Here is a 12,436-nt window from a genome sequence, read left to right on the forward strand (position 1 = left end):
TGTTCAAGCTTCTTTCCTTGCAAGAAACAAACAGCCACACAGCTGCCTTAAGAAAAACAGGATTTGTCATACAGACATACAAAAAGCCACAATGGAAATCTCACAGAAAACAAATAATGGGAACCACAACTGTACTGAGCCCACAGTCTGGAGCTGGAGGGTGGGTGGCCTGGGGGTCAATTCTGCTCTAGGAACCTCATGAAGAAGAGTAAGGGAAGGTACCCCCCAAAGCCTGCCATATGCATTGCTCAGCTCTGTCCTCGTGATCTTTCCACACTCACTATCAGCCAGGATCATTCTTTCTTTGTGTATATTTTAAACTCCAAATTTCTTTCATTTTAAGTATAAGGCTGTGGTTGAGATACAAGAAGTTTAGCAAAACAGCTTTAGCTTAAGGATTAAACTTGACTTTTTAGATTCTGAATTATGAACATAGTTTTTACAAAGATCCAACAGTATAGTGATGGGTATATAAAAAGGAAAAGTCTCCTTCCTGTTCCCTGGCATTTTTTGGAGGAAGGGGGTAATCTATTAAAAGAAAATTTACATTCATGTTTCTAAAAATCATAAAGATATTACTTAAAGCACATTATAAAGCTTTTCCTCATTTTATTAATCAATTATTGATTAACTAGAAAATGCACATCACCAAAACAAACAGGTTACTTTAAAATCACTTGATATCATATCACATAGAAATAATATGAAGCACTCTAAAACTGATTGGTTCTATTTTAAATAGGTATTTTTCTTAATGTTATGGTCCATAAAGCAGATAAACTTGTATTGGTGACCTATTCATAAGTTATGTGAAATACTGTATCATTATAGAAATATTTTAATTCCTATTAACACTTTTCATTTGTTCTGCTCAGGTTTAACTGGCTAAAATTAAAATAATTATGAAAGTGTTCTCAAAAATTAAAACACCAAATTCATAAGCATTATTGAGTATGCTCAAACTGTCCTAGAACTATTTGATATGAACATTTATCTCAGATGGTGATTTCCAAAACTTCTTAATTTCAGAAATTTTCTTCAGAGAAGTCCTAAAATGAACAAAGAAAAAGAAGTTTGTCTGTTTGAAGGCAGGGTCCCTTTTGCCTGTATTTTTTCCTTTGTCCCAACACCCCCTAAGATACTTTATAGGGCAGCTTGGACAGGATACAGCAAGCAAACCATTTGCACCAAAATAGACTGGTGCATGTGTTTATTCAACACACTAAGAGAGACACCATGCTAAATCTTCTAAATTCATCTCTTGAACTATGGTTCAGGAATATGTATGAGAACCCCATATTCCTGTGCTCCTTAAATACAGGAAACTATTTTTATGAGTTTGGTGAAGAACCTGGTAAAATTTTTCCAATTAAAAAAAAATTCTCCACTAACCAAACTGGGGCTTATGCTAATAGACTGTCCTCCAAAAACTTGCTTTTTTCTTATAATAAATACATCTTAGATGTCTTCACATGTCACATATATTGTAACTGTGGAGAATCTTCACACTCTAAATGATCATTTCTAAAGATTTACAGTTTTCTATAATTAGAGAAAATGAAGTTTTTAAAAGGAATGAGTATCAAATGTTTTAATTTTACTATTTTTATTATTTCAGGTACTTTGAATTGATTTTATAATTTCATGTTGGTCATTATAGTATTAATGCTGTACTGGCAAATACCCTTATGGGAAGCACCTGTAGTTTGGGGTTTGAAAGTTAATTGCCAGATTTCTAAATATGCTAATTAGTTTTCATATTTTGGAAATATTAGGTAACTATTAAAAGCAGTTCTGAATATTTCAAATTATACTTTATGTCAATCAAGTAGCTATATATGAATAAAAATTTGAATTTGGCATGGAGTAATAAGCAGTTTCTTTGTTAATTAGTATGCTTTAAGTATTTTCTTTGTATAGACAAACTATTACTTATATCAAACTACTCGGGAAATTTTATTATACAATTGTAATTAAAATATTTTGCATTGATTTTAATAGAATGCTGACAGTCATCTGCTTTCAAATAATATTATAATTTCTGTACTTGTGAAATTATGGAGCTTAAAATTTAGCGACATTATCACCTTAACAGAGGATTGCACCTATTTATATTAAGGTGATTATTTTAATCACAGTTAATAGATGCTTATATTTGTAATCTCTTGGCTGACAACGACAGAGTTAATGACCTTTGCTAATGGCATGGGGTGCGATTTGCAAAGGGGTGAGAATTTTGTGTAACCAAGTTTCAGCTCACTGTTTCTCAAATTTTGATGAGTATTACTTACAGGTATTGTGAGAGGTATGGGGTGTCTTATATGCATATTATTTATTTTTCTGAATTTCAAGGATGTGGAAAGTGTTTAATAATGAGAGGATATGAGATCCAGAACAGCTGTGGTGCTTTAAAATCATTACTGTTCTGAGCTGGTAGCTTAATTTGAAAAGGTGGTTATCAGGGCTCAAGTGTTTGAGGCAGAATGTCTTGGAAGATTTTCTGCCCCTTTTGAATGTACTGGTATCCTATTTGGGAAACATTCCTGTATTGTGAACAATTAAGAGCAGGTTATTTCATCCAAAGTCTTATAAATGTGTACTTTAAAGGATAAAAAACTTATTTTTCTGGAGGTAAAAATCTTAAATTTTATGCTAGACTCTGGTAAGTTTTACTCAGTTTTTAATTTACACAGTATTTTTTTTGTATTTAGAAACACTTGTTAGTCTATTTGCATATATGTGTTTATAAAATATAATTACTTTGTTACATATAAGATGCTCACAATTTTTTTTAAGGATATCCTCTTTTGTTAAGGAGTTTTTTTTTTAGGAAATATGTCATCCACAGCCTGTTACTTAAAATGAAAGAAATTTTTTAAAAAAGGAATAGCCTCAACCACTGTACTTATACAGAAATCAAGCCACGTTTAGAAGCCCACTCCTACAAATTAATAATTTGCTTAGACTTTTCTAGTAATAGCTCAGATATAATACAGCCTCACATGTTTTGTGATTTGTTACTCCCTTCTCACCTCTCTCCTGGACTTATCATTTATGCTTTGGGAAAAGATGAGTTTTTAAACAGACCCATGATCCTATGATTCTAATTGGCCAATTTTAAATAATTTAATTATTTCTCAAGTGAGAGTGTGTGGAAATGCAAAAGAAAGTTTTAAAAATAGCTAGGGTAATAATATTAATTTAGGTTAACCAATGACAGAAAGAACTATTATGGCTTATATTGTTTTCTAGTTTCTGCATCCTAGAGTTTTATGATAATCTACGAATTGGTCTCCCACTTCCACCCTTGTGCCCCCAACCCAGTTTATTCTCCACACAGCAGTCAGAATATTTTTTTAAAACATAAATCAGGTCATGTCCTTCCTTGGCTTAAATCCCTCTAGTATGTCGTAGTCTTGCCACAAATATTTAACCTAAAAGTAGTAATTAGGAAGAAATCAAACAAACCCAAATTGTGGATGTTCTGTAACAAAAAAACACAACAAAAAACAAAAAAACTGGCCTGCTGGACTATTTAGATGGGGACTGTCTTGCTAATGGGTTTCAATCCCGGTCAAGTTCACTACAGATTCAGTGAGACGAAGGAATGATAACGGCATGTTCTTAGGGTAAAAGTGTCTATCACCGGGGCTTGTCCTCCCGTCAACAGGTCCAGCACTAGAATCCGTTCTATGATCCTCCTTGTCTCTGCCCCCACCCAGAACACTGGGCAGGGCTATGTAGTGACTCAGTCAGTTGCCTACAGGTGTGGAAGCAGTAACCTAGCAGCAGGCCAATTACATCTTCAAGGAGTTTAGGGTCTGGTGAGGATCCCGGCCAGAGGAACTTCAGTTTTCCCCACAGGGCCCCAAACACGATCCAAATCCTTACGCATACATGACCCAGACTGCCAAGAGATCGCTGATATGATCTTCCACTTTCTTCCCTTTGCTCACTTCATTCCAATCTTAATGGCTTCCCTGTTTTTAAAATAAGAAAACAAAATATACAATCCTATAGCAAGCCCTCTGCCTGGAATAGTAATTAAAGGAAAAAGCAGAAATGCCCATTTCCTCCCAAAAAGCATTACCATACCATAATATATCAGTTTTTTACTCTGGCAAACTAAAATACAGTGATTTAAAATAGCTCCCATTTATTATTGCTTATGAGTCTGTAGGTTAACTGGGCAGTTCTGTGCTGGGCCAGACTGAGTAATCTCAAACTAGGCTCATGCATGTGCCTAGTCAACTGGCCAATTTATTCGAGTACTGGCTAGTCTAGAATGGCCTCTTTTCCATGTCTGGTGATTTGCTAGCTGACAGTTGGGCAACAGGAGTAACTGGTAACCAGTAGGCTATGCTCTGGGAAAAAAATTAGTTTCCCCTTCAGAGAAAAGTAAAGGTAAAAATGGAGTAAACTGCTAACCCAATAATGCCAATGAGCAGGTCTGGTACCAGGACTAGGGGAGCAAGGTGTTTAAAGGGCCAAATTTAAGGATGGACTGATTCTCAGGGCTGGAAAATGAGCCAAAATATTACGTAAGGGCCTGCTGTTTTAATCTCAGCCCCAGTCCAGCAGGAACTGCACTTAACAGTAGAAAACAACACCCTGATTTCCACATCCTAAGATCTGTCCTGGACTAAACCTTCACACTTACATTCTCTTCAGTGTCCCCCAAAGAACGACAGGGCCTGCCTAACCTTGCTATAGAGATGGTACCAAACATGGACAGGGAAGCCCAACAGAAAGTTACCTACAAGCATACAATTGTTAAAGTTTTCAAATTGTAAAGGTGGATAAGAGGAACACTCCAGAAAGTTTCCAAAACTCTGTCCTTTATAAAGCTGACCTTGTTTAAAGTGCTTTATAATTTTTAAGGATGTGTATTCACACTTTCAATGGAAATGGTATCATTTTTACTCATTTTTTCTAATTATTATTTAACTCAATCAATGTTATCACCCAGGAACACTGAAAAGCAAGAGTATACTATGTAGTTAGTAATGTTAGTTTCAATAAATCTGTTTCACACAAAAGTAACTACAGGATAGAGTTTCATCTGCCCAATGCAATAATATTCCTTCCCTAGTTATCATCCTATTTAAGGAGTATCCTCAATGCTAAGAAGTCAGGTGGAGACAGAGGTTGTTTATCTTACAGGTGAGAATCAATTTTAAAAACTCTACACAATAGCCTTACTAGCCACACCGAATTAAGGGAGACACCTCATTTGTCTAGGAGTACACCCAAACATACCACCACACCCAGAAGTATTTATAATGGGCCCTAAGTGTAGTTCCTTCCTCCTTTGTGATTCACCCTTTCCCACACTATCAAAACAGTTCCACAACAGGAATGTAATCAGATCTAAGTAATTAGGAAAACTGCTGTTCTAATTTCCTCAATGTGTGTATAGAAAAAGCTCCGACTAATAAAGCTTAACTTACAGGACCCCTTGCAATAAAGCTCTTTAATAAGGCTAAATGACTTAAAGTTATTTAAAGCTTGAAGACAAGAGAGAATAGGTATAAGTCCTCTCACATCTTTACTTTAAAGGCCATGCATAAGCAACTTTTCATCTACCATTCCAACAGCCATTCCCAGACCTCTATACAGAATCTCTATTCAAAAAATGGGTAGACCTGTGCATGCTCATCAGCACAAGACAGCAAAAGCTATTTCCTCAGCAAATTAGTGATGTGGTCAATGATAAGGAATATCAGGGTTTTCGTTTATTACCTACATGTTCTTACTACCAATTATTTTAACAATATATTCAGTAATTAAGCAAAAAAATTCAAAGTTTCTAACATGTAACACTTGCCAGCAAGTCTTTCACGTCCAAAAATTTGCATGTTCCCAGAAATAAATTCCCAAAATTAAGTTTAGTAATGAATAAATTCATTATAAAGTATATTAATATACTTTAATTATAAAAAGTATAACAAAGAAATGGGAAATAAAAATTTCATAATTCATAACTACAATCATCTTTGTATATACTCTACTAGCTTTTTTCCATGTGAGTAATTTGTATTATTGCTATGAGGTTGTACCTGTATTTTTTTATTATTTTCTCACAAGATTTCCTTTTCTTCCACTGAATTTCCTCATACGGTTTCAAAATAGTCATGCATATTAGTTTTGTATTACTATGTAAAAAATTACTATAAACTTAGAGGCTTAAAAACAACCTTTATTAGTACACAGTTCTGTAATTCAGAAGTTGCTGGGTTCGCTGGGTTTAGGAGGCCAAAATCAAGGTGCCAGCCATGCTGGGATCTAATCTGGGGGAGATTTCACTTCCAGGTTCATTCAGGTTGGTGGCAGAATTCAGTTCCTGCAGCTGTGGACTGAGGCCCATGTCCTTGGGAACTGTCAGGTCAGAGCCTCTCTCTCAGCTTACATGGCTCTGTCCATCAGCAAAGGAGCAACCACATATGACAAGTCCCTCTTACCCTTCAAATCTCCCTGGCTTCCAGTTCTGCAGCAAGCCAAAGAAAAATCTATTTTTAAAGGGCTCATGTGATTAGAAATAGGTCCACCTGGATAATCTCCTTTTTGGCTAAAGTCAGGTGATTAGTAACCTTTAACTACATCTACAAAATCTTGTTTTCCATGTAACAACATGTTCATGGGCATATTATCTCATCATATTCTAAATCCTAGGGATTAGGGTGAGAAATGAGGGGGACCATTTATAGAATTCTGCCTCCCACACTTCTGCATCACAACCGAAAATATATTTCTAGCTGTGAATTGTAGTTGAAAAGCTTGAAATTCATCTAACCACTGAACTTAAAAAAATTTAAGGTCCTTTCCAATCCTAAAATGCTAAAATAAAAATCTAATATCTAAACACATTAAAGAAATAAATGTAAGGTGTGGATAAAATGAAAGTTCCTGTGGCCAGGATTCTCACCTGGCTGTGGCTGACTAGCTCACTGCACACCTGTGGGCAATACATGGCTGTTGACTCTATAAAAAGACCTCCGCCCAGTGCTCTGGGCACCTCAGGGTGACAGGGCTGCTGGGCTGCAGGAAAGCAGAGCAGAGGCTGGAGAGTGGCAGAGCCAAGGACAGAGGCCCGGAGGACGGCTGTGCGGGACGACTGTGCAGAGGCCCGGAGGACGGCTGTGTGGGACAACTGTGCAGAGAGGCCCAGAGGATGTCTGTGTGGGATGGCTGTGTGGACAGAGGGACCCAGGGAACAGCTGTGAGGACAGAGGGGCCCAGAGGCAGAGACCAGCTTGCTGCATGCAGACTCACTCTGAGTGAATGGGATTCTAGTGACTGATCTGCCATCTGGAAATAAAGTTGGGTATAACCTTTCACCCCCAAGAACGTTTTGCTGTCATTTGCTTTGGTCACACTGAATCCATAGCAAAGTTGCCCAGGGCTGAAACCCATTGGCAAGATAAAGGTTATTTTAAAATTGAGCATGAAAATAAAATTACATGAGTTTTAAAAATAGTTCAATCAAAAAAGGAGCTGAAGTTTCTCCTTTTTTTTTAAGAAAAAAAGACATGTTTTTGCAAGATTGTGTCACCTCTTTGGGGGGCCAATTTTCAAGTCATGCACGAACTTGGACATTTAAGAAAGAATGAAGCATGAAAATAAAGGTGCCATTTTAGTGCCAAATCATAACACCTGGGGAAACAAGAAGCAAAGAACTCTAAAACCAGTGACAATTTCCATAATACAAAGTCCCGTTTGATTCTAGGTATAAAGATTAGAGGAGGTAAATGGGCCAAATGAAAAACAAGCTCATATACAGATTTTTCCATACAAAATTAATTAAGGAAAACTAGGATTAAGAATACAACGCTGGTACCAGGCTGGCAGGGCCTCTTAGAAGGATTCTCCCCAACTACACACACCTAGCAAGAAAAAAAGAGAAGGAAAAGGAGAAAGGGAGGTAGAGGAGGAGGGGAAGAGAGAAGGAAAAAAGGCACATAGTAGGTACTACACAAATACTTGTTGAAATGAAAGTACAATGTAATAGACCATAAACATGTTTGTTAGCCTTCAGGAACTTCACCACCCTAGACAGAGGAGAGAAATCTTTCTCTAAACCTCGGCTACTAACGGGCTATAAACTACCAAAAGCCTGCAATAGGCTTACACTGGATCTGAGGAGGGGCAACCTGCAAGGGGGCTGGAAACGAATTTCTAGGAGTGACAAAAAAAATGACAAAGGCAATATAAGAGTTAAGACCAAAAAAGAAATCTTCCAAATATTAGTGGAACTGAGTTCTGCTGAAATTTTTAGTCTCAAAGTAATTGTAACTTACACAATGGTAAATATGCAAGTAGGTAAGCTGTCCCTCAACAGAATTCCAAAAAACTTTTTCTCAGCACGATCAGCCAATATTCTAACTATTGCTATTAACCAGCAGAAAGAGCACACTGACAGCTACAAATGGTACCATGGGATGAGAAGCTCAGTCACAACAGTCATAAAAATAAATACTCCAAGTCTAGGGTTCTCATCATGTGCTCCTCTATAACGAAAATTTACTGCGGAAAAATACGTATCTTGTAAACTTTCAAGGGATCTTTCAATCTCAGCTGTGCTTTTAATTCAGCCGACCAACTCAAAACTCCTTTGTACAAAAAGAAAAATCGTGCTCTTCTTATTGTCTGCTCATGCAATCAATACAAAAGGCAACTCAAATTAGAATCCAGAGGATCTTGTCATTCTACATATAAACAATAAGCTTTACTCTTCACCTAATAAAGTTGTGAGCCAACATTTTCTATATTTTCAGAACTCAATCAGTACAATTTTAGGCACAAGTAACAAAAACTAATGTGATGTTTTAACTGATAGGTAACAACAATTGTTTAAATTTCTATTTATATTGTTCTACAGCTTCCAAAATGCTGTACCTAAAATCTCTCATAGGGTAGAAAGGCAAGTGATTTTATCCCCATTTTACAAGAAGAAAATTGAAACTTATTGAGATAAAGTGATCTGTCCAAGGTCACAGAGCTTTCTGACAGCACTGCCTGAACTCAAATCAAGATTTTCTGACCTCTTGTCATTCCTGATCTTTTGCCTACAGAATATCTCCACTTAAATGGTAATGACCCCAAAATGAAAGAAGTTTTTAAAATTGCTTCACATTTTTCCTTCTGTTCATTACAAAGAAAGAATAAAATAACAGAATAATTTATGTTAAAGGAAAACATTGACTTGCATAAAAATCCTGATGTAATAAACCAATACAAGTAAGCAAAAACAATAATATAATACAAGAAAACATGGCCATGTATCTAATATTCTAAACTATAATAAATATTTAGTAATCAAATAAAATATTGAGCACATTAATAATTTCATTTACATGTTCCCATAAGCTATTTTGACTATTTTAATAACTGTAAGACATTCAAAAATTGTATTGTTATGTTATTATATATAATTCCAGGTGATTTTTAAGTTCAGGAAAAAAACTACAATAAGAAAAATAAACTTCAAATAATACTGAATATACACTGAATTTTTTGTTACATTCCCTCGGCAGCACAGAGAGCCTGGTATACAGTAAGTACTTAAAGGATGTGTGCTGACTTACAAAAATGTGCATTCTCCAATTTAAATGACTGAATAATAATAATTCAATCATAACTTCAGTAAATTATCATTCTTAGCCATAAAGGCAAGTGAAGAAAAAAATGAATCCACAAACAGGGAAGTATTTACTTAGCATCAGAATCTGAAATGACTCATCTCTTGAAGTGTGGTCAATTCACCACTATTCAGGTACACGGGCCTCACCAGCACAAGGACAAATGTGGGCAACAGTCTACAGGCAGCTCCTTGTAAGGTCCCAGATCATTCCATATCAGCCTGCAGCAGGGACAGGTCAAACAGTAAGGCCTGGGGCATGAAGTGAGACTTAAAAAAAGGCCCAAGAGAATGAGCCAGCACCAAAGTCCTGGTCCCTGACTCAACCTAGAGGCACCTTCCCTAGAGATGCTCATCTTTTAAGAATTTCCACAGCTCAAAGGACCATGAGGACCCCTCTTTCTTGCTGTTCTTTATGTAATTTCCTTTCTAAATAAATCTATGGATATTTAAGTGTTTTTTAAGTAATTTTAAAAGAATATTAGCAATTAGCACAAGTGTTTCATGGTGTGACAAAAATCATCAAAATAATGCATTAATATTACCGAAGTTTGAGGGGTAGTATTATCATGTACAATGTGAGACAATGTGGGGAACTGGAAAACATGATTTCTTCCAATTCTGCTTCATCCTCGTAAGTAATATTACGCATAAGATTCCTCACCTATAAATAAAAGCTACAGTTTAAAATACCACTATTATATTGTAGATAAGTAAGAAGATATTTTATTCTTAAGGATGCTATAGTATTTAAAGGTAAACTGTATCTGCAACTTACTTGCATAAGGTTCAGGGAAAAATGTGTGTATATTATACACACACATAGAGCAAATATAACAATGTAAACTAGTTCATTGTGCTAGCCTATGTTTCAATTGGAGAAACAAATTAGACATCTGCTAAAAATGTGTGCTTATAATGATAATCACCACAGAAAGTTAAACTTTCAAAAGTATTTTACAAATAGCATCATGGGAACATTTGAGCTATTCACCCAAATTAACTATAAATTATAAATGAGCACTTTAAAAAGCTCTAAGTTGCTAGCATACAGGAAGATGCAGACAGTGTTCCCCCTCCTTGTAGAAAGCAGTGACCCCGAGCCCCCGAGTCAGGGACTACACCTGCATGCCTCATCAAGCCCCAGGGGCTCAGTGGGACTCTCTTGGAGCTGGCAGTCAGGAGCTCTGACCACTTGTCTGTTGACTGCATGTAATTTTGACAAGTCACAGCTTCTCCGGGTCACAGATACCCATTTTGTGTTACCGTGTGCCCTCCTCTCCACCTCTTCCAGCACTGTAATGACGCAGGCCTTCACTAATTCTTGCCTATACTATTGCAACAGCCTCATAAACAGTCGACCTGCCTCCAAGCTTGATCCTGAACAGAGCTACGAAAGTAATCCATTTGATCATGTGATTCTCTGCTTCTGAATACACAGAACAAAGTCCAATGTTCTTCAAAGATGACACATTTTAAGGCTTTCCAAGATTTAGCACCAACTTCCCCTCCTGCCTATCTGCACTCAATCCCCTTTGCTTATTATTCTAGGAGCCACTAAAGGCGAGCTGACAACCCACTGCCTTTTCCTCCAACTACATTTATACTTCATTCCAAGCCTTTGCTCTTGCTCTTCCCTGAAAGGAATTCCTTCCCTTCCTGGATCACTCCTATCCACTTATTTTAAGCCTCAGATTAAGAAACTCATCCTGCAGACAGGTGGTTGCTAGGAACTAGGGGAAGAGGAAGATATTCTCTTGATGGGTAACAGGGTTTCCTTCTGGGGAGATGAAAATGTTTTGGAACTAGATGGAGATAGTGGTTACACAACACTATGAATATTGCCACTGAATGTTCACTTTAAAATGATTAATTTTGTTACATGACTCTCACTTCAACTCCTTTTTAAAAAAGCATCAGCTCATCCTGCAAAAACATCTTTATTGACTCCTCCGCTCCAGACTGGATCACCACTGTGTCCATGACTCAGCAGTTACTACTTTTTATGATTAGTTTACGGACCTTCCCACAACACTTTGAACTTCTTTGATTCCTCCTCTCATCTCCCAGTGCTTTCTCTACCTAGGCCATCAGGAAATATTTTTTCTAATAAATGAAAACCAGAAACACCAGTATCTCCCTTGGGACAGGAGGCTAGGGCAGATGATCTTTTGAAGATGTAGATCTAAAAGTCTACAAGGGCATGTATTACTTACAAAGTAAAAGATCGAGAAAGACTGCTGCTCATCTGGCTATAAAGGACAAAAATGGAATGACCCCTGGTGACATTTTTTCAGTTAGTAAAAAGAACTTTTGTTGAGTCCCTAACTACAATTACTAGACCCATTTTCCTAATGAGAAAATAAAATGTGTTTGTTAATTGCCTAAGGTCACAATGCTGTTGGTTACTGGGAGCAGCAAGATTCAACCCGAAGTCACCCAAACTGCAGGGTGGGAGCCTGTGACACTGACACAATACCCTGCCACTTCATACTGCTCCAGGCACGGCTACAAGAGCTATGAGTGGGCATTCTTTGACCCACAATTTGCCCTTTCTAAGGCTGAGAAACACTCCATTTTCTACATTTATCTACTTATCTATTGCCATGAATGCTGTTTATACTTCATAAAGTGCTTTTTTCTTAAATATAAAGTGTTAATATTTAAAAAGAATCTAATGGTAAAAACGAAAATAGAGAGGAATCATAAAAAAGATCTCTCATTAGAAAGACCTCTCACATGTAAGTCAGAAAGCATTTGTGAGCTATTCCTCACGTACACAACTGAGAAGATCAGAGT

General features: G+C 36.8%; 1 protein-coding gene across 2 annotated transcripts in view; it reads right to left on the minus strand.

Moving 5' to 3' along the window:
- Positions 1-12,436, minus strand: part of UACA (uveal autoantigen with coiled-coil domains and ankyrin repeats) — a 96,745-nt gene that overhangs the window by 70,241 nt on the left and 14,068 nt on the right. The window lies entirely within an intron of this gene.

The sequence above is a fragment of the Manis javanica genome, chromosome 8 (genome assembly GCF_040802235.1).
Source record: "Manis javanica isolate MJ-LG chromosome 8, MJ_LKY, whole genome shotgun sequence".
Classification (NCBI taxonomy): domain Eukaryota; kingdom Metazoa; phylum Chordata; class Mammalia; order Pholidota; family Manidae; genus Manis; species Manis javanica.